Source organism: Agelaius tricolor, unplaced genomic scaffold, assembly GCF_023055355.1.
Source record: "Agelaius tricolor isolate 1412-34295 unplaced genomic scaffold, bAgeTri1.0.p SCAF_5, whole genome shotgun sequence".
Lineage (NCBI taxonomy): Eukaryota > Metazoa > Chordata > Aves > Passeriformes > Icteridae > Agelaius > Agelaius tricolor.
This window is the reverse complement of record NW_027269265.1, coordinates 4,377,306-4,400,708: the sequence shown is the minus strand read 5'-3', so window position 1 is coordinate 4,400,708 and position 23,403 is coordinate 4,377,306. Positions and strand designations below refer to the sequence as shown.

At 43.6% G+C, this 23,403-nt stretch overlaps 1 long non-coding RNA gene across 1 annotated transcript; it reads left to right on the top strand.

Moving 5' to 3' along the window:
• Positions 1–553: 553 nt before the first annotated feature.
• On the top strand, positions 554–22,967 carry LOC139589653 (uncharacterized). The gene is made up of 4 exons (XR_011679085.1): positions 554–653; positions 3,672–3,763; positions 7,855–7,914; positions 22,387–22,967. It is a non-coding gene; the product is annotated as an uncharacterized lncRNA (long non-coding RNA).
• The last annotated feature ends 436 nt before the right edge of the window (positions 22,968–23,403 follow it).

Sequence of the window (23,403 nt, the reverse complement as noted above, 5' to 3'; positions counted from 1 at the left end):
CTTCCAACCCAAACCACTCTGTGATTCTTTGATCCTAATTAGTGAAAATGGGATATCAGCAGGATGGGGAGGACCTGCTGGATCTAAAACTCTGCAGAGGGATATTTGCCTGGGCCCAGGGCCATGGTGGTACTTTTGTTTGGTACAAATTGAACAGGGTCCATGCACAGGGAAGACCACCAGGATGGGATGATTCCCACAGCAGCTGCCCTGCTCCTGGCTGAGCTGGGCACTTGGGAACCCTGTGCGTTTGCAATGCCAACCTTAGCACCCACTCTCAGCAGAGCCCGACCACCAAACCAGCTCTGCTCCCTCTCTGCTCCAAGCTCACCCCAGCAGTCTCCAAATCAGATCCTGTAAATCAGCTCTGCTTAGTTTTCATTATTTTCCTGAATTAGAAGTTCAGGGAAGGCTTATTCTCATTTTGCCTGAAATAGCAGCACATGAGCTGGGCAGGAACAGGTCTAACCTTTCAGCAGAGTTCAGGCTGTGCCACGTCAGCAATTGTTCCTCGCCATGGCAGTGTAAAACCTTTTTCCCTTTCACTTCACATCATTTCTTTCTGCAGAACTGCTTTCAGTGCAGATAATGCACACAGAGGTACAATGCAGGCAGTTGTCTGAGAAAAGAAACCCGTTTTCTTCTAGTGGGTGGTAGGTAAGAATTACTAATCCAATCTGCTTGAGTTAACGCAAAACAAGGATTAGGGTAAAGTTCCCGAATATGTTAATCTTCCTTTATAGGGGCAAACTTTAGCACCGCTATCAACCCCGTGGTTTATAGTTCATGGGAACAATGAACCAATTAAACTCGAGCAGAAAAAAATCTTGCACAAGTTTTCTGATTGTTACCTAATACTTTGAATTCTTTTGATTCTTAATTATTTGCCACTGTGTCGGTAGACGGGGGAAATAAAACGTTGTTTATTATTCATTAGACTGTTTCTAAACATATCCATAATTAACTGCATCTTATTGTAGTTGTTCTTTTCATCTCTTCCTTTATGAAAGTAGGTATTAAATGACACATAAGGGCCTGGAGAACTGATATAATTGTTGGCAGTGGAAATGGATGGCTTACTGGAATTGTTGTGCCTATTCATAGTCAGCTAGTTGTGAAAAAAAAACTCAGCTTGTGTGAAGGAAAGAAAAGGGAACATTCAGAACCATTTCTCTTAGGTTTTGGGAAAGAAAAATTACCTAATTTCACTTTTTATAAATGAGCACTCAACAGCAAAATGTCCTCTGGCCATAAAGAAACAAGCCTTAAATGCTGCTTTAGCCCTGTTGGTATCCAAAATATTCTTACTTACTGCTACTCTTACAGCAATCCATACAAATTGGAAAATTTTACTCTGTACTCTGGATTTTTTTCTGCCTTTCAAATTTCTGACTGGGGAACAGAGCAAAAGGAGAATAATTGGACTTTCTGCTTGAGACAGAAATGTCAAGGATTTACTTTTAGATGCTAAAGGGTCTATTCTCCTGTCAATACCTGCGTGTGGATCTTGGGAACATCAATTAGAGAAATGTAGTCCTACAGCAAATGTTACACTGCAGGATTTCAACAACTTGTGTGCCAGTGGGTCAGAAAAGGCAGTTTGATTTTTGAGTAGTAATGTAGATGTTTTACCTAACCAGCTATTGATCCTGGCAATAAGTAGACAGCAGGGTTGTTTTTGCAGTATCACTATGTACTTGTGCTTGTTAGAGACTGAATCCCACTGCAATCCAATGGAAAAGCATTTTCTGAGGGATTCTGATGTCACCACCACTTCTGGAAACCTCAGTAATTACTGAGGATTTAATTGGACCTGAAAGAGAAAGGAAGTAACCCCCTACTAAATACATTTTTTGTGTCCAACCTATGTTCCAATGCAATGTGTTTTACAAAATTACTCAGGATGAGACATGTTGGATATTACAATTCAAGCTCCAGTTCAGTTTATTAAGTCACATTTATAATGTTCTCAATTAAGAGAACTGCAGGTTAGGGAATACAACAGGTCACAGCAGGTCAGAGTACAGGCCTCTGTAGCAGAGCACTTGTCAAAGGCTCTTTTTATTTTGTAAAAATTAGTCAGCTTTTACATCCCCTTGGTGAAAAGTGGGCCCTTGTGCAAGGCACTGAGCTGACCCCTTCAAGCTGAAGTTAAACTTCTCAGCAGGAAGCAAGGACTCCTCGGGGGCAGTGACCCAGTGTCTTGTTTTCAGTCCTTTTGTTCAACTCTCTTGGTTTCTGCTTTTCACCTGAGAGGAGCAGACAACTCAGCCCTCGCTCTCCTTGGGTCTGGCTGCCCCATGTCTTGACTCTCCAATTCCTCTCTGTGCTCAGCAAAAATCTTTGGGAAGGTGCAGGTGAGGTTGGGGGACTTTTTTAGACTGACATCAGCATGACATAAGGAAGTGCAGTGCTCAGTGCACAGATAATCAGAGAATCCTTCAGTTTGAAAAGAAATTTGAGATCATCGAGTCCAGCTGATGCCAAAGCCACCATTAACCCGTGTCCCCAGGTGCCACATCCACACGGCTTTTAAATCCCTCCCTCCTGTGCCAGTGCTTGACAACATTTTAGATGAAGAATGTTTTCCTTATATCTGAACTAAGCCTCCCCTGGCACAACTTGAGGCTGTTTCCTCTTGCTTTATCACTTGTTACTTGTGAGAAGAAACCAACACTGATAATAAGGGAGTGGATTTAGTGGGAAACAAAGCACACCAAAATCTCAACCACAGCCAGGACATCTCTCCCACTTTGGAGTGCTGTTTTCTGGGAGCTGAGGGAAGCACTTGGCTGGGGGGTGACAGGTTAAGTGTGGTCTGTCTGCGGGCCAGACACTCTGAGGTGTAAACTGGGAGCGCTCCCAAGACGCCGAGTTACATTTTCTGGAGAGCTGCCCTGCTCCGTCAGCCTCCGCCGTGCCGGGGCCCCATCCTGGGAGCTCTGGAGCCAGTGGGAACAGATGGCACTCAGCACTTGGCAGCATTAGACCCCAAATCCCAGGTCCTGAATTTTTTTTTTTTTTTTTTTTTTTTTTGTCTAACCACCAAAAAATCTCTTTCAGTTCACAAGTGGCAAAGCAGCAGCAAAACCCAGGTGGAACGAGACGCACCGGGCGAACCTGGTTTGCTGCTGGAATAAATCTGCAAAAGTAGCGAGTGCTTTTTGCAAGCCCTCCAGTGCACACAGCAGAAATAGTCCAAGTTTGAGGCTGGGGGACTTTTCAAGCTCGTTTCCCTGCTGTGGCACATAACGAAGAGACAAAAACCCCTTTCTGTAGCCTCCGCTGGCTGCGACATTTGTTGGTGTCTGTGGATCTTATTCAGAGCGCTTTGTGCAACACTCGTAGTAATGTAACTGTATTGTGGCAGGAGACTGGAGAGGGCAGCGGATCACTCGCTCGAAAACATGACCTTTTAATTTAAACAAAAGACTTGAAAAAATGAAAGTGGGTCTTAAATGCAGTTTAATCAGTCAGGCGAAAGATGTCTAATGAAGCTGCCAGACAGATTTGTAGCCAGACTGTCACTTTACCCATCATGTTTACAGCCTCCAGTGGTGAGATTAGGACTGGGTGAAGGCACAGTCTATCCAAATTTCCCCAGTCTGCTCCTCTACCCTGTCTGTTGAGTTTTGACAATTTGACAAATTATTTTGTTGTGTTGTCTCTAGACCTGGAGGAGATGAGCGTGTCACTCCCACCTTTGAGCGCAGCTGAGGGTTGCCTGATGGAGCGAGGAGACACCCAATGCTACAAAATCAAGGTAAACCCTCTTAGACTTTCTGCTTTATGACATTTTCCCCCTAGGTGATCTGTGCTAAACCACCTGCCTCTTGAATAAGGACAGCTGAAAAGTTTCAGAGCAATTTCTAAACATCTTGATTTCCTCTGCTGTGAATCAATGAGCTGTTTTTTCACCAGGATCTCTATTCCTTACTTAAAGCCACTGGGACACTGCAGTGATGAACAGGACAGCTGTGGAAACCTTTCAGCAGCTGTGGCTGCATCAGAAGATGCCTACACCAAGAAGGGACTTGGTTTAATGAGAACCTTTAATGAGAAACCTCCCCCAGAGTAAAATTCCCAGCTCTGTGACCATCGTTGCGGTGACGATCGCGCGCTTCTCGCCAACACCAATTGGTTCTGTCTTAGAGTTTCTGGATGCAGGATTGTTATTCATTTTGCAGGGAATATTTGCTCCTTAAGAAGTTTTCTGTGGCTGCCCGTTGTGGAAGCCAACCTCTGTGTTTATCCACAGGCTAAGCAGGGCTCAGACACGCAGCGTCTGAGCTCCCCCGCACAGCCACGGCGGTGAACCCCGGCTGGAAGGGGAGGAATTGCCTCTCTGGAAGATGAGAGGGGATCCATTTTCCATGCTAGCTCTTTCCTGGGGGGCTTTGCCAAGAAGAGAAAAAAATACTCACAGTTTTCTGTCTTTTCACCCTTTTTTTTTAAAAAAAAAAAAAAAGAACATCAAAGTTATCACTCCTGCTTTCTCACCATAATCCCACAAATCCTAATGTATGTCTCCCAGTCCTTTCATGCTAAAAGCACAAGAGTGTGTGTGTGTGTTTTGCAGCATTTAGGAGGGTGCTGGCTGTTTCCCCATTTGCATACACACTGTGTCACTAAAAGAGCCAAACCAGGAAAAGCAGTTCAAACTCAAACATTTCCTTATTTTTCTCAGGTATTTTAAAGCCAATTTTTATTTTAAAATCACTAATGTGACATGATATCTAATTCTGCTTCAGTGGAACAAGACAAGACAAGTGGACAAAAATGACTTTTCTTGTGAGTTGCTTTTTTATCCTTCTCCCTCTCCCTAAACATTTTTTTTTCCCCTAAGTTTCATGCTTAGCAAAAAACCCCTCTGTAATTGTCTTGTCATGATTGTAGCTTTCCCCATTCACCACCACTTTACAGGGAAGCCCCGGGAAAAGAATTCTCAGAAATGAAATTTCATGCTTGCATGTGTCTCTGTGATCTGCACTGTGTATGATCTCCGAGTGGAAAAACTTCTCTAAAAATAACTGGATTACCCTTGCTCCGACGCCATCTGAGCAGATCCTGCTGCCCGCCTGTGATCTCTGGGCCACCACAATCGGGGTGACAGGCATTGAGGACAGGCCCTGGCGGTGACACCCCCGCCCTCACCCCCCTGGGGACACGGGCTGGGGGAGTGGGGCAGCCCCTCTCAGCAGAGCACGAAGCCCTGACCTGTGGCAAGCGGGGAAATAGCCTTGCTACCTGGTTATTTGGGAGCACCTGCGGTGGTTTGCATCAAAGATTGTTTTTAGGCTTATTTTCCTATCAGGTCCCCTGCATACAGGGGTTTTTTTGAGGGGTTTGGACAATGAAGCCTGGGGGGGGTGTGTGTGTGTGCAGGGCATCATCCCAACCCTCCCCATCCATCAGGAAGGCTCCCATGGAGCCCGAGGGCTGGAACCTGCCCCCTTTGGTTGTAAAACCCTCTTTTCTCTGCAGCGTCCAGCCCCGGTCTGGGGCCTGCAGGTGGTATTGCAGCCCAAGAAATGATAGAGCCCAGAGATCCAAATATTCATCTTTCAAGACGTTTTTCTTCTTGCCTTACAACCCTTCTTCCTACACGAACACACCCTTTGGCTTTGTTAGGATGGGAACTGCAGATGCCACAGCAATCAGCTTCCTCTTTCCCTGCTGCCCAGCGATTTCATGGCAGGTTTTCCTGCCTGGAAGTAGAAATGACTTTGCAAGTCCTTGCTCCTGTGATGCCACCCAGCAATGGCACCTGCCAGCTGGGCCAGCGGTGCCCACAGGACAAAAAGAGTGTGTCCCTCACTGGCATGGCTGTATCCAACCCTGACCCACATAAGTAACAGTCCCACAAGGGCTACCTTGAAAAGGGATTAGGTAGGAGTGGGTAGGAAAAACCACAGAGCAGATGAGAGCAATAACACATTAGCAGGAGCAGGAAGGCTGGTCCGGTGACTGAACACCAGACTTGGACTCAGGAGATCAAGGTTTAATCCTCCATTCTTCCACAGATGTTGGCAAGTCACTTAATCTCTCTGTGCCTCAGTTCCCCATCTGGAAAAGGAAGATAATGGTAGTTCTTTTGTCTGCACTGTCTGTTTAGATTTTTAAGTTTTCCAAGGCCAGGGATGCTTCTTCAGGAGCGTATGGATGGCACCTACCTCTGCAGAGGGAATCACACTGCAGCCTTCCAGGCTGGAAATGATAATTAATAACAGAACTATCAGTCCTTTAATCATCAGGGAACCCACGCTGGCTTGCAACAAAATTTGCAATTAGTGCATGATCGGACCTTTAATTGAAGTTGAATAAACACTTCATATGACATAATGGGAATTTCCAGAAGATGTTTTGTGGGGTCTTGGGACTCTCTGTTTGCATCTTCAGATGACCACAACTGTCATCCCCATCCTGGAATTCCTGAGAGCCATTTTCAAGATGGGTGTTAAGGCAGAAGTTGTAGTGAGGGGGTTTTAACTGACAAGAAATATCAACAACAGCTTTGCCTGTGGTCCTTCCTGACCCACCATGGATTCAGAAGAAATCAGAGCAACTCCTGCTGTGGGGGTCTGCAATCCCCCTGCTTTGAAACCCTCTGTTTCTCCATCACCTGAAAAGTTTGGGCTGAATTCATAGAATCATGGAGTCATAGAATATCCTGGGCTGGAAGGGATGACACAAAAATCATTGAGTCCAACTCCTGGCCCTGCACAGGACACACAATGTAACCTAGAATATTGAATTTAATGCTCTCAGGGTTATGTATATGTTATATTATTAATGGTGATGTTGCTATTACTATGGGGAACCTACCACAGCCAAAATTACCCAGGTAACTTTTCAGGAGAAAAAAAGCCCAAAGTAACTACTTCTAGAACTTTTCCTTTGCTGATGTGACATGAAAGAAAAATATTTTGAAGTCTGTTCACTCTGCTTTCCAGTGGGAGAGAATTGGTATCTGTCCTGATTATACTTAGCATCTACCAGAGTCTTCACTGAGGTTAAAAGGAAATTTCAGCAGGTAGGATTATCTCCAACAAGTGTTACATCCTGCCAAATTGTGTTTGGATTTTGTTAGACTTATTTACTTGTTCACAACACCCAGGGAAGCAAAGACTTTTTTTCCTGTAAAGAATTTGGCTGTGTTTGAAGACATGGGAACTGTGTTTTTCGGGTGAATCAGACTCAGGTGGACTTTGTCAAAATATTGATTTACTGGCTTTACCTCTCTCTTCTGCTGGATGTGCCATGGCTCCTGTGAGCAGTGCTGAGCTGCAGGAATACCTTCTGGTGGCAGCTTTGGCTTAGGACAGTTCACTTGAAGTTTTTGGGATTAACTAGTTTATGGTTGTGTCTTGGCTCCAGCTGGTCTCCAGAACTGTGGGATGTCCTGAAATTCCCTCTGTGTGTCCTGTCCCTCTCTCCATCTCCTCTGACTCAGTCCAAGAACCTCAGTGAAAATGAGGCCTGATGGTGATGCCCTCACTGGTGGTTCCTCACATAAACCCCTTGACTTCAGCCCTGTGATCTTCCATCCATCTCCTGTTTTTCCTGCGCTTGTCCCTTGTGCACATCCTTGCTTTCCAACACTTCCCATCTTGCTGTTCAATCCTGTATCCCAGTTTTATTGATGAGACATCAGGCCCTAAGTGAGGTCTGGGCCTCTCAGTCCTTCTCTTGTTGTCTCTGTCCCTGATGAAGTTCTTCTGTGCTTGTTTTATGCATCAAAGGTAGGTGGTTCTCTCACATATTTGTTTTTAAGGAATGATCTAACTGGAGAACTGATGCCAAGTGTGTGCCCCAGCTGCACCTTTTACTTCCAAATCCTCTTTTGTTGAACAGGTGAGGAGCTCTGAGACTCCTGGACTCACAGCAAATTCCTAATGAAGAGGGAAGAGTGGGGTAAGTGGAGACATTGCCTTTGCAGTGGGTTACATGTCCCTGCAATGGAGTAAATGCCCTGGAGTGAATGTTCTGTGTGTGCATGATAAGTCTTAACTAGCCCTGGTTATGTGCATCTTGAAAAACATGGCAAGAAAATTACAGATATTTTTCTCTTTATTTCTAAATTCCAAGTGTCACTTTTTTAAAATTTTTTTTTCCTGTGACTAATTGCACTGAAATGTGGGTTGAAGAGAGTTTTGGCTTTACCAGTTGGTTGAAAATTGTGAATAACTGAAAAAAAAAAGTCTTTTTCCCTATTTCTGCTGAAAATTGTCTCTCATTTATTTGAGCAAAACCTCTGTCATGCCCCCTGTCCACAGTAGTCTGTGTTCTTGGCATCCTCCTTGTCCCATGGGGCACTATTTTTGGCATCTTCCAGCTTCCTTGTGGTACTATATTCTTGTCTCTGAGTCAAAAGAACTGGGGGGGTTGTGGGGGTGCCAGGTGAAAATAAATCCTGGAAACATTTATACTTTTCCCCCTGTAAATTTTCCATGAAGGAAGGAAATTTCTAAACAGCTGCAATTTACAGTGCTTTGCTGCACAAGGGGTTTTAAAACATCAGATCTATTAGTTCTAGTCAATATAGGCCAAGTTATTCTGAGAGATGAAAATTCTACCTAGATCTTAAATCTTTCCTGGCAGTGACAGATGCCAAAGCCTTTCTGGAAAAAAAAATACAATTGTTTTGTCAAAGCTCACTTTATAAATACCTTTTGCTGGAATGATGATGCTTTGTTTGAAACACACTGCAGAAAACTGACAGTGGGGATGGAAAACGCTGACCTAGTTTTATCCAGAACAAAAGCAGGATTTATTTTTTTGTACAATTTTTCCTCTTTTTCTTTTTTTTTTTTTTTTTCTCTCTTTCTTTCCTTGTAAGAAAAGAGAGTTCAATAAATGCTAGGGCTTAGGGAAGAAGCTGGTAGTGGGAAGAAAAGCCAAGCACCTGCATGGTCAAATGTCCACAAGAAACCTTTATAATCTATCTGGAGCTCTTGGGCAGGTCAGTGCTGCCCTCTCTGAGGCGTTGCTTTTGTTGTAACACCCTCAGTCTTCAGCCCTACAAAACACCTTCAGCTTCTGCTCTGAGCTGGATTTTTAGAAAAATAAGATTAAAATGTGAGTTGAGGCATCCCCTTTAAATGAGGTGGATGTGTGGGATCTGATTTGGCAGGGATGGATAAGGACTGGATGCCAAGCCAGGGAATTTTTCATTGGTTCTGCTGGAGACCAGGGGGGGATCCTTCTGAGTCCTGACTTTAAAAAGTTGTCATCTTCCTGCCTTTGGGCTCAAGAAATCCTCTTCAAATTCCTGGTAAGGAAAGGAAAATTAATGGGAAAAAAGTCCAGCAGAGCTGTGACCCTTTAAGGTGCAACTTCTGAATCTGCTGAGGGAAAAACAGTCCTTGCTTCTCTCCTTTTTGTATCATGCACCTGCTCAAGTCACATTTTGTGGAATTAAGGGCATGGGATCTGAGGTCAGGCCCTTCACTGGAGGTGCAGGATAGTCTATGACTCCATGATTCTATGAGTTCAGCCCAAACTTTCCAGGTGATGGAGAAACAGAGGCCTCCAAACTGATAGAGGGCACTAAGGGTCTAAATTTTGAGGGGAATTGTTGCACCTCTGATGGTGCTGGAGGCCACGTTGGATGGGCTTGGAGTAACCTGGGATGGTGGAAGGTGGTGGAATGGGGTGGAATAGGGTGGACTCTAAGGTCCCTTCCAACCCAAACCATTCTGGAATTCTATGGTGTCAAGACAAGAGGGGCTGGAGAGGATAAATGAGCAGAAATCCTTCTTCCAGAAAAAGAGTTCAGGAGACACACAGAAACTCAACCAAAGCTTTCCTTCTTCAGTCTGCCCAAGACATAATTAAAATTAAGATATGCAGTGAAGGAGCACTACAACATTGCCTAATTTTTTCTCTTCATGAGAGCTTCATGAGTACTTGGGCTCCACCAAACTCATAATTGCAATACCTTGTTGCTTACAGCAGGCACATCTTCCAGAGCATTCCAGGTCATTAACAATTCCCTCTCTGCTTTTTAATCTCTGGCTGAGTTGTCAGCCTCGAGTGTGAGTTCCTCCCTGGAATGCTGCTCCTTTATTGCTCATTGTCAGGAAGTTTTCCCTTGGGATTTTCCCCCACTGTGGGGCAAAGTTTGCATCTCAAGGCATCAGTTTCCATCATGGTGTTCATCATGAGCTAAGGACATTTTTATGAGATGAAACCACATGAGGGCAAAACGTGGTAAAATTCAGCCTGCCTGCTCCAGGCTGTAAATGAAGCTTTTATTTTTTTTTTTTTTTTTTGTAAAAGAGGATAATTTGAAATACTGTAATATTATAATATTGTAATATTATTGTATATTAATATTTGCTGCCACTGATTCTTCTTCTGTGCTGTTGGTAATATTGGCTTGCATAGGGCAGCAGAGTGTTTTTAAAAATAATATTGAAAATTACTGGGTTTTATTTAGTAGTATTAAAATTAATTAATTTTTACTAAAGAATTACTAATGTTTATTAAACATTACTACTTTTACTTGTTGATATTAAAAATAATATTTTCAGTAATACTTTTAAATTAATATCTTTGTAATATCAGTAATTTAATATTAAATTTAATGTTTAATTTAATATTTAATTTATTTAATATTATTTAAATAATATTTATGTGGAATATTTAATGTTAAAATTAATGTTAAATTAAATATTTTGCTAATAGTAGTTTGCTAGTTCCAGAAATATGAAACTATGGAGAGGCTTGTAGAGCATTGAGATCTACACAAATATAATGAAAAAACTCTGAAGAAAGGGAAAGGGAAAGGGAAGGGAAGGGAAGGGAAGGGAAGGGAAGGGAAGGAAGGGAAGGGAAGGGAAGGGAAGGGAAGGGAAGGGAAGGGAAGGGAAGGGAAGGGAAGGGAAGGGAAGGGAAGGGAAGGGAAGGGAAGGGAAGGGAAGGGAAGGAGAAGGGAAGGGAAGGGAAGGGAAGGGAAGGGAAGGGAAGGGAAGGGAAGGGAAGGGAAGGGAAGGGAAGGGAAGGAAAGGAAAGGAAAGGAAAGGAAAGGAAAGGAAAGGAAAGGAAAGGAAAGGAAAGGAAAGGAAAGGAAAGGAAAGGAAAGGAAAGGAAAGGAAAGGAAAGGAAAGGAAAGGAAAGGAAAGGAAAGAAGAAGGAAAGGAAAGGAAAGGAAAGGAAAGGAAAGGAGTGTCCCAAACACCTTTGGGTGCTGAAGTTGTTCTCTTAAAAGGGTGATAATTCAGAAAGACACCACAGCAGAGTGTGGAGCCCCATCGTGGTCAGTGCCTCATTAATCCCCTGCCTGTTGACCAGGTTGAATCACAGAGCAGGGAGAAAGGGAGAAAACTCCATTTGTGAAGCCAGCAGAGGGACAAAACGAGGTGCTGGACCCTCCCAAAGGCACCAGGGTGCTGAGAAAGCCTCGTGTGTCACTGGTTTGATGTGTTGGTTCTCCTCACAGAGAATTCAAAGCGGGGGCACATCTGAAAAGGAAGATAGCCTAATGAGTAAGACATTTGGTAAATAAGACCAATTAAAAATCAAAAGCAGTACACATCTGAAAAGGCAGATAATATGGTGGGTAAGACATTTGGTAAATAAGAGCAAATAATGATGTTCTAAACCTCAACTAACACACTCGTGTCAACACTTGCAGCCTCGCCCACAGCAGGTTTGTACCATTTCTAAAACACACATAGGTTTTTGTCCTCTATGGGAAATATTTTGTTGCCTTCTAATCAGGTTTTTTACTTCACTTTTGGGGGTGCAGTAGGATCCAAACAGGGGAAAGTAGCCTTCCTTTTTTCCCCCTCTTTTGTTGGTTTGTTTGTTGTGTGGTTTTGGGGTTTTTTGTTACATTTAGAGCACATGCAAGAGGAAGCTGTGGTGGAAATGCTTGTATGGTTTTATTTATTTAGAAGTGCTTTTAGGACCAACTTTTAGTGTTTAAACAGATGTATTTATGGGGCTATCAGGTTCTATAGAAAATGATGAAGCCTTTCTTACCCAAGACCTCATCTGTCCTTCTGGTGTAGAGAGCTTCCCAAGAGCTTCAGGCTCAGCCTAAAATGAGTCTGGTCCTCAAATAATCCTTGACCCTGGCTTTAGAACTGTGAGACAAACTGGTCCATCTCATGAGGCAGTGGCAGAGCCCTGAGCACCCCTTTGGTTTCATGGAGTCATCATTTGGAGTCTGGGTGCTCCTTACATTGACAAACTGTTCATCCCAAACTGGATCTTCCTGTTGATTTAAAATCAGTGTGAAGCCCACCATTCTGTGATGTTAAAATATCCATTCCTGATCTGAAGACCTCAGGAGCTAGACAGTTCTCCAGTTTGCTCAATTTCTGTCACTGGAGTTAATAATTTTCAGCATTAAAAATATTTACCTTATTTCTAGAATTTCTCTGGCCGAGTTTTAAAGGTGTTGCTTCTTTATACATCTCTCTTTTGGTGTCAGAATCCATGTTTCTATCAAGTGTTTTCTTTGGATTAAAGTACCATCTAAAATCCTCTGTCTGGACAAGTGCTGCAAACCACAATTAGACCAGAATTGCTGCCTGACATTTTTCACATTGCAATTCCAAATAATCTGTGCAGAGCTCAGCTCACGTGGTTCTTGATGGGAATATTTTTGATGGAGGAGTGGCCGAAAAAAAAAATCCATTTTTTCAAATTCACCTCTGCTTTGAACTGCTATTGGAGAATACTTTGAAGGCTTTTTCCTTGTTTTGTTTGTTTGTTTAAAGCATGTCTTGCTGCTAGGAAGTGAACATTTGAGCTCAGCAGTGGCTGATGACAGATGTTACCCAGCAGTGTTTCTCTGCCAGAGTGCCTGAGTGGACTCCCAAGGCCAGGTTTCCAGTTTCAGTACTAGGGGAAAAAAGAAAAAAAAAAAGAAAATATGAACTCACTCTGCAGTGTTTCAAGGGTTATATAGGAAATTTTTGCTCAGCAGGTTCTTATTTGAGGACGATTCAAATTCAGGCTTTTCCCTGGCAGTAAAAATGACAGAGGAATAACTCAGAGAGAAATAACTCATTCAGAAACAGGAAGAAAAATCAAAGTATAATATTCCATAGCTTATATTTTATTTTCTGGAACATGGCATGTGTTGATTTCAGCAAGCCTGAATAGTGATAGTGCCTTTTTCTAGCCTCATTCTCTTCCTGAACACACTTTGGGGCCATTTCCATAAAGGCACAGGCTGCAGCTGGCACAGGTGGAGGGATGTCATGTATGTAACATGCAGCTGGAAAAGCCCAGCTCCCTGGCATTTTCCTGGAATTTTAATAGCTGTAACATTCAGCTGTATAGGCAGACCTTTCCCTACACTTATTTTGTTGCTGGGTCACAGCTCTTCATCCCCCAGGAGCCAGTGTTCCCCCGAGGTGACCCCGGTCCCTGGCGAGCAAACACCTGGGAAATTACCCATATCAGCCACTCCAGCCACAGGTCTTGATAAGGGAAATATCTCCTGCAAACTCAGGGCTTTGGTAGTGATCAGGGATGGATTTGTTCCATTTTCAGGGGGCTGTGCTTTGGTCTGCCATCCTGCAGTCCTTTCAGGAGGGGACTCTCTGTTTTGCTGCTTGTTGCTCAGCACACCATAGACAATAAATCTACATTCAATTCGTGCTGAATTTATTTGTCTGTAGACTTCAGATGTTTAAAAGTAGACCCAAATATTGTGTGAGTCCCAGATGACTTATGGATAGCACAGGATACAGCACTCCATCCTGAGATTCTCACCTCAGAACCTTTAAGCATTGGTGGACCTGAGCAAAACTTAAAGGAAATTTTGCACAACACCCTGAACCTCCATAAATCTTCATAGAGTAAAAAAAAAATTACTAAATCCTTCATTTATGAAGTATTTAAAAGAATTGTAGATGTGGCACCTGGGGACATGGTTTAGTGGTGGCCTTGGGGGAACTTTTGAACTTGGTGATCTTGGAGGGCTTTTACAACCTGAGCAATTCTATGATTCCATGTAGATACACACTACAAAAAAAAACCCCAAAACCAAAAAAAAAAAAAATTAATAATACAGTTTAACACTCACTGATAAAATAATGACTGCAGGTGCAAGTGTGCACATGGAGACAGAGTTCACACATGAGTGGATAGACAAGCTGATATCCTGGTTCAAGGTAAGGACATACCCTGTGCACAAATATATGTACAACCTCAGCAAATTCGTTGTAGAACAAATTAAACCCATCACCAATAATGCAAGGAAGAAAGAAAGATTGTGTGATAATGAAAGATATGACCCGATGCAGTTATCTTTGTTCCCATCATTAGGAGTACCAGAAAAAAAATTAGAATTTAAATCTCATCAATAAGAACACTGTTGCACACCTGGGGTCTAAACATTTGGTAAGTGCTGTATTAGTGAAACCATCTCCAGGGTTACAGGGTGGATGAAAACTGAAAGCAGCAGCCACCTGCAATTTTAAATCTCTAATTTGGGAAGATGTGTCTGTGCCTGCCTGTTTCAAAAGCCCCAAACAAGCTGCATCATCACTGCAATCACTGTGATCCCAACACATCCTCATCCCAGTGCACAGGGATTTAGATGCACACTGTGACTCTGTGTCTTAAGATGAGACTCTGCACCCCTCTGAATGCCTTTAATTCCAAACCACCAGGGGTTATATTCCCCTCTTGATGTGCTGGGATTTATATCCTGGTAATACCCACGGGAATTGCAAACACGAATCCCTGTTGGAAAAGAGGAATCCTCACAACTTTTAGTTGCTGGAGTTTTCTCATGTTTCTCATCCATCATGTTTCTTGTGCTCATTAACAAGCTCACAGTTTGTTGATGAGAACTATTGAAATCTACATATTCCTGGGTGAAATTCTATTATTTTAAGGTAGGGAGTGCTTTTCAAAGCAGACAGCATTTTGTGGATACTGATAATGACATGAAAAGGTGCACCTGAGCACCCTGAGAAGGGTGGCATTTCTAAATAATCTGCAGAATTACATTCTGATCCCCACCTGGGCTCTCAGGTCTCACCAAAAGAAAACTTGGTGGGTGATTTTTCACCCTAAGGAGCCATGGTCATAAGGTGTGTGCAAAATGGCTGTCAAAACACTAAAGGGAGCAGGCTCCACGCTGCATTGTTGTTGTTGCTTAACTCAAGCTGCACTGAATTAGCAGAACTGTTTTTTGGGAACAAAATGACTTTTATTCACTAGCCCACAGCTGGTCTTTGCTCCCAGGGAGCAGTGCAGTTGTCTCAGTCCCTGAGAAGTTCTGGATGATGTAAAAAACCCCTCCTTCCTCCCTGTCCCCCAAAGTTACCTTAATCCAGCCCAAGCCATTTCCATCCCACGGACATGAAGGGACCCTCTCGCCTCGCAGGAGCTCAGTCCCAGCTTTGTGCCTCCCATGGGCTGAGCAGGCTCTGGATTGAGCCAAACACCAACCAACACCCCCTGCACCTGGTTTTGATACTGGGGACCATGTGGGTTTGCCTGCTTGTGGCAAACAGGTGTCAGGGCTGCAGCACAAAATCCTAAAACGGACTCAATAAAGCCGCGCCTGCAAATCCTTTGTCGGTGGAGTCTCCCATAGATCCTCTCCTCTCTGGCCTCTTTCAGCATCTCTGTGAAACCCAAAGATAACCTGATTAGGCAGCATCACTTGGAGTGCCAGCAGCTCAGACATCACACGCAGCCTTTCCCATTTGCCACCACGCAGAGCTGCATCCCTCACATCAGGGCAGCCTCACGGAGCGACAAGAGCTCATTGCAGCTGAACCTGAGCGAGGCACAGGTAATGCTGCTGCTCACAGGAAGGGATTTCAAAGACTCTGGAGCTGTAGCACTGTCTCTTTTTTTTGTTGGAGGTGTCAATTCAGCTCAGCCTGCCCTGACAGTAATCGCATCCACAGCAGCATGTGCCAGTAATATCCTCTGCTGCTTCCTTCCAGCTCGCACACTCTGTCCTGTCTCCTCCAGAGGTGACCTCACCTTGTCCCTGCAGCATTTTGTCATTTTGCAGGAAAACTGCAGCACTGTGAGGGAATTGAGTGGAAAGCCATCAGCTTTTGGAAAGCTGCAGCTAGTAAGAAATGCCATCAGGTAATGTCACCTTGCATTGTCCCAGCTGTCCTTCAAATGCCTTTTCAGAGAGTTTAAAATCCAGTTTGTAGTCTAGTCTTTGTTGACAAAATCTAGCAAGCCCTGAAAAAGGTAAAAAAAAACCCCCAAAAAAATACCATTCAAGGACCTTTAAGATCTATCCTTGAGGATTTTGCTCCTCTGAATCATGGAGCCCTGTGTAATGGGGGTGAGAGACCTCAGAATGTCCTGAGTTGGGAGGGACACGCCAGGATCGAGTCCAACTCCTGGCCCTGCAGAGGATAAAACTTCCCTGCAAGCCAGGGCAAAGTCGGCTCCCTGGACAAGAAATGAGCACCACACACCTCACTCCTTTCTACTCCATGTTCATTTTTCAATCTCGCTTTCTTTCGTACCCAAATCACTCCAAGAAAGAATTCTCTTTCTGAAGAAAACCCAACCAGTGCAGCCAACTGCACTGAAATAAAAGGAATGAAGTGCCAACAGTTCTGCTTTTGCAGCCCCAGAGTGAGTTCACATGTTGTAGGTCATGCTGTGGCCTGATAAAAGTGAATTTAAACCAAAGTGAATTTAAACCAAGTGAATTTAAACCAAAGATCCCATAGCAGCAGAACTTTAATCCATGAGGAGCCCTTCTTGGCTTTGGCTGCTATGCCCTACTTTAAAATATGTTTTTACAGGCATTGAATGCTGGTGCCCTCACTTGTGGAGAGTAATGATGGTGGAGTGCACCAAAGTGTTGGATATTTAGCAGAAATAACCTTTTCCCCTTCTATTTTCTAGACAACAAGTTTAAATACTTGCTTCTGAACACAAAGAAACAAAAAACCTTTGAGCAATCAAACCAGCTGGACTCCCTCAGTTGTCCTGCACTCACAATCTAATTTTCACAAGCAATGAGTGCCCCCCATGCCAGGTCAGGGCTGGATCTTCACCTCCAGATGAAAATAAAAATCTCTGCTACCTTTTCAGTGTAGAGCTAAAACTCTCCTCTGTCCACACAGCATTTTTCTACGAGCAGTTTTCCTCTTAAAATTATCCAGCAACCCCAAGCCTGCCTCTCAAAGGATGAGATATTATTGTTACCCTTAAGCTTATCTGCCAGACAGCAAAGACATCCTGCTTGTTTTTCCCTCTCCAGCTGAAGTTTTCTCAGAGTACCTGCAAGCAAGGATGACTCTGAAATTTGCTTGTACCTCAGATGAGGCTGCAAACAAAGATGAAGTGCTGTGACAAACACATAAAAAGTTGGTGTTTGCCTCTCTCTCTCTGCCTCATTCATACTTAGGAACCTCTGGATTAACTGACCTGTGTGTCAAGTCTGAAAGAAAAAAAAAGCAGATTATATTCTGTCAAACGGAGAAAAAGCAATAAGTAAGAGTTTAGAGAACTAACCACAACACGTCTAATTATTTGGGCTTAGGATTTCACTTACTGGGTTTTTTTTTCTTTTTCTTTTCTTCTCCCAGCCCCTGCCTGATACTTAAAGCACAAAACCCAGCAGGGAGAGAGGTAATGGAATTTGGAGGCAACTGGTGTTCAAAGACCTCTCTTGAAATGGGTCTATGCTAATGACCAGGGTCTGTGCAAATTGGGTCGGTGTCCTGCCCAAAGGGGCAACTCCATCAGGGCAGCTACGTGGGGCAGGATTGTCTTTCACAGGGCTGCACCTCTGAGCCAAAACCTCAAAGGGTTTGTGGCTCTGAGTGACCCAGCCAGAGCTGGACACGTTTCACCCCCCGAGAGTCACTGGGTGTGTGTGTGGTCCCCAGGCTGGGCACGGGCATCCCCCCGATGGAACTGAGTTTAACTGCTGCCTCCTTGCTGGGAAGGATGAAAGTTTGACTAGAAAGTCTCACAGACATGGATGCTTAGCAGAAAGATTTTTGAATGTAGAGTCTGATGAAGGAAGAGGGATGGAAGCAAGTTTTGATACAGAAGAAAAGAATTGCTGAGCCAGTCTTACTGGATAACCAAGGAGGCAAAGAGTGTGTTAGTTAGAGGGAGTTTTTATGACTTAGAGCAAAGGATAAGCCCACCCCAAACAAGAAGATGTTTTTACCAAGCAAGAGGATAGCACAGGCAAAGTCAGCAAATGTTGCAAGTAGAAAAAAGGTCTCAAAATTTTACAATGCAAGAAAACTGAAAAACAACTTCTAGCTTAAGCTGTAATGTACTAATTTTTAGTGATTGAAGAATAGTAAAATGAATATGGTAATTATAGTAGTTATGATAGGCTATAGATAATAGTTAAGGTGTAGATTGGTTCTACTGTATTGAGATGCTCAGCAAAGAAAAGTTTATAATGCATTGTAACCTAAACTAAGGGTGTCCTGGCCTGCCTGCAGCTGGAGCTGACAGCTGTGGGCACAGGCTCTGTCACCCACAGCCATGGACTGCTGTAACCTCTTGGATGTAATAAACTGCATTTTGAAGAGCTCCTGGAGTCCCACATCCCTCATTCAGGCTCTATCACCTCCTGGCTTCTGAGAGAGGGAATCTGTGCCTAAAGGCTCAGAGCCTTTTCCTTGAACTGTCTTTCCTCCAGGCTGAGCTGATGTGAGTCCTTGAGGGAATTATGTTGAATTATGGTGAATTATTGCTGAGATGCAGAATTGAGTTTGGTGCTGAACCTCGTCACAATCCCTTTTTTGTCTCCTCTCTGGACCTTCATGAAATATTAAATTCATTAAATTAAATAATATTGCACATGTGGTTCTCATGCAAAATATTTCCCCACAAAGCTTAAAAACTTAAAGGGCTCACCATAAATTTAAACAATCCATTTTGCACAAGGAGCAACTTTCTTTTTCTGAGGCAAAGGAAATGTTTTTTCAGAAACAGGGCTTTAAAAGGCATGGCACTGGGAGTTGGTAGAATATGAGCTGTAGTTCAAGTCTTTCTGTTGAAAATGTGGGTGCAGGCATTGTATTGGCAGCATTTCTTTTAAAACAGACATCACTAAGCAATATTGCCATAACCAACAGCCTGCTGGCTTGGAGGAGAGGCTGTTGTGTACCCCTGGAGGGAGCTGGTGCTTGGTTACTCTGGCCAAGAAGGCACCAACCCATTACAGAAACCTGTAGGTGCAGCACAGCACCTACAGCTGCAGGCCCCCTTTGGATAAATTGAGGCATTAAATGCATCATGTTCACAGTAAGCAATAAATGCAGGTAATTATGGAAATGAGGGGCCAGGGTGAGGGGAATGGGTGAAGTGCTTGTTCATATGCAGAGCAAGGCCCAAACAAAGCCAGCAACTCCTTTATGGAGTCACCACTGCTGACCTTTGGTTGTAGAGGGAGTTGCAATTTTTCAGGGTGGTCCAGGTTGTCCCATTCTGGAAAGGGACAGTGGTGGGAAAGCCAAACTTCAGAATCCCAGCTTTGGAATAAAAAAAACAACGATAATTTTTGTTGTGAAAGTGGTTTGTCTGTCCTATTTCCAGTTGTGTCAGCTGAGCTTTTATCCTCTGCCTGCAGACATTGCTTCTCTCACATTCTTGGGTGACTATAATTATGTCACTGTAGAAAAAAAAAAAAAATTAGCTTTTTCACTTTTTGTAGTAACGGGGTTCCACCATATTCATCTTTCCTAGTAAATTCACTGGGGTATTTCACCTCCAAAAAGCAGTTTATCAGCAGACATATCCACACCCCTTGCTGCCCCTCAATGTTTGCCCTCCATAATGCAGAATGACCAGAGGCTGGTGTTGCTCCTTGAGGGATGAATGTGGATATTTCAGGTGAAATGGCTAAAAAGTCAGAGATGGCCTTGGAAAAAGAGATACTCACATGAAGTGTGAGACCTTCTGTGAGTGTTGGGGGTGTGTGAGGCACCACAGGTGGGTGAGCAGCTCCTTTGCCTATTTCCTGTGAACTCAGTGCTGATTCCACCTAAAGAGTGTGCAGAAACTTCAGGGAAAACAGGTTTTTTCCTTTTTGATCAGCTGCATCTCTGGCAATATAATGAGCACAATTACCCTTGCTTGACTGTGCAGCATCGTTCTGGCTCGCCCATTAATTGCTGATGATGTTTCTAAGCTTATTAAAACCAGGCAGTGTATCCACAAATGTTTAATCAGAAATTTCTGGTAACATTTAGAATAAAATCTTTGGTCTTTTCCAGCATTTGCCTAGTTTTTTTTTGTTTTTTCACAAAAAGACATTAAAATCCAAGAAAGTCTGTTTAGTGTCCTGAAGTATTCCTGCTTTGAAACATGAAGGAGCCAACATTTTATATTAGTGCTTGTCAAATAACCATGTTTGTTATCTGAAGCTCAAATCTGCAAGCTTCTCCATACCTGGGGATGGTTTTGGAAATTAATTCTTCATCAAAGTATCAAGAGAGGTTCAATTCCAATTACAGTGGTAGTTGCAGCGGCAGGAGGAGAAATATCACAGTTGCCACAGCCTGTTTGTGGATCTGTTGTGCTTTTAAAGGGAAAAAACCCTCACCAACAAGATTTTTTTATCCTCAAAGAATGTTCAATCCAAGCAGAAGTTTAGGGATGAATGAAGAATGGATGAAATGGATGAAAATCAGAACTTTCTGAGACAATGCAGATCAATGTGAGAGGTAATGGTCTCATCAAACCTGCTGCCAAATGCTTTGCCTCGAATGCATAAAGGAGCTGCTGCTCTACACTTCTGCTGTTCATTAGTGTTTGGAACAAAAGGACATGAGGACACCTTGCCTACCAGGACTGCAGGAAATTCAGTCTCCCTTTGGGCTGTGGGGTGCTGGAAATGCCCACTCCCATTACCCAGTGAAGCATGGGAGGTGTAAATAGCAGGAAACACTCTTGCAACCCAGAATCATTGTTATAATTAAGTCATAAATTCAATAAGGCAAGAGCAGCTCTGTGTTTGTGCTGCCAACAACTCCCAGCCACTGACTGAGAGGTGGGACATGGGAACACTTCAGCTGTGCCTTCTCCTGGTGCATAAGATGGCCAGGAATCTCCTTCAGAGCTCAGTGTTTTCAGGATGAGTGTCTCCATGTTCAACCTCTCTACCCATTTGTCAGCCACAAGATCCATATTTCCCTTTAAACAGGTAGCTGACTCCAGAAAGTAATTACACTAATGATTAAAAGCAGAATTCTGGACTGATTTTCAACAAAACATTGGTAAGTTTTTCTAGTTTTGTTCCAAAAAATAGTGGTGTCTTTGCTTAGGCAAGTTGATAAGGATATGAGATTCAGGTACCAGGAGAAGAGTGATTAATTTTAGCTTCATCTATTTTCCTCTGCTTTAGCAGGTGATTCATTTCTAAGAGATGTCGGCAGGTGTTCGCTTCTTGCACTGAAATCCTTGGTAACCCATGAGCTTTGCCTTCCAGAACATGAGCTGTCCTTCCAGAACAGCTGAAATACCACTCCCAGAACTGTAAAACCCTAAAATGGTTTGGGTTTGAAGGGACCTTAAAGACCACCTAGCTCCAAAGCTCCAACCCGCCCCACCTTTCCCTAGACCAGCTTGCCCAAAACCCGACCCTCACTAAGTTGCCCTGGCCCTGCAGAATGGGGTGTTTTGTCCCATGTGGTTGGAATCCTCCTGATCTGGAGGGATCTGTGCCATCCTGAGGACTTCCAAATCCCTCTGGATTTGGTGGGAGATGGAGGTGCTCCCCTATCAGCAGCCCAGAGCCTGTAAACACAAGCTTTAGAGTGATAATCATGAAACTGAACATGGGCTGGATTGCAAGGCTAAGGGGGAGCTAAACATAGTTCCCCCTAATCTCTTGGGATCTGGGAATTTATCTCTCTCCTTAATTGAATGAATGGGAAATTAGATAAAACTTTGCAGAGTAAATCTTTTAGCAAATGTGATACCCAAGTAGAAAATTTTCAGCGGACTCTACATTTTCACAGCTGCTCCTTTGTTTTGTGGAAGTGTATTTTGAATGTAAGTCCTGCTTACATTGCATGCCTATTAATTCTATTGTACATATTAAATGTCCTCTTTGTAGGGTGTAAAACCAGAAGGGAGACTAAAAACAAATAGCATGTGTTTAAAATGTTTTATGGAAGATGGCACCAATATTTTCTGAGAGCCTCCATGAGTCCAAGGCACTGCTCTCTGATAACAGCTTTACTGTTCAAGGCCAAAACTGGAAGCTAAAATTAAGCAGGAAATAAGGGAAGAGAAGAGAGAGAACAAATAAAAACCCAATAACCCTAACATCTAGAAAAGACACAAAAAATTGTTATTTGCTTCTCTGTTAGCCTACTTGCTTCTGGGACAATTTAAGTCTGATTTGTTCTCAATAGCTAAGAAGTAAATTACATTTTTCTTTTATTTCAGCAATTCCTGCAAGTCATTAGGAACAGCATCAGTGTTGAGTGTTATCACCCACAGAAATGTGATGTCTCACCCTGCACTTGCAGGGTACCAAAGGGACCTTGGCTCTCCTTTTGTAACTGAGTTCTGGGCACTGGTCTGCAGAGTTATTCTCTTTCAACTGATTTGTCTTTTATTTGGTGGACTTTAAACTGGCAGAGGGGAGATTTACATGTGATGTTAAGAAGAAATTCTTCCCTGTGAGGATGCTGAGGCCCTGGCACAGGGTGCCCAGAGAAGCTGTGGCTGCCCCATCCCTGGAAGTGTCCAAGGCCGGGTTGGATGGGGCTTGGAGCACCCTGGGATAGTGGAAGGTGTCCCTGCCCATGGCAGGGGGCTGGGAACAGGTGGTCTTGAAGCTCCTTTCCAACCCAAACCATTCTGGGATTTTATGATTCTGAGACTTTGTGGAAGAGGTTTGCATGAAACTTTTCATAGCAGCCACCCCCAGGTGCTCCTTATCAGGGGGCTTTCCACGTGGAGCTGGCTGTGCTCCCATCACAGGGAGGATCCACAGCAGGGGTGGGGTTCTGAGCTGCTCTGCTGAGCTTCTGAGCTGGTCCCAGGTGGTTTTCACACCCTCTCTCATGACAGGACACTTATTTGCACTTCCAGTCTTGATCCAGAGCAGGGGCCATGGCATGGGAACTTCAAATTACTCCATGAGTGGCAGGGACCAGCCCCACCAGAGGACAAAAAACACAGGGTGTTAAAAAGGATGATAATCCAGCCATTCTAGAGTCAGTACCTTGATATTTGTGTGATATTTAAAACCTCTGGCAGCAGCCTGGCCAAGAAACAGCAGACATGGCCAAGGTGTCCCACGTTTTTTAGCTATCCCTGCCTGTCCTGAGGGAGCCAAGGCAGCTGCCAAAATTTAAGGCATCAGTCAAGTTATTAAATTCTGTATTAGAAAGACTGACTAATACACAGAAGGTTGGAAAAAACTGTTCTGAGTGGCAATGTGCTTTCTTTGGCTGC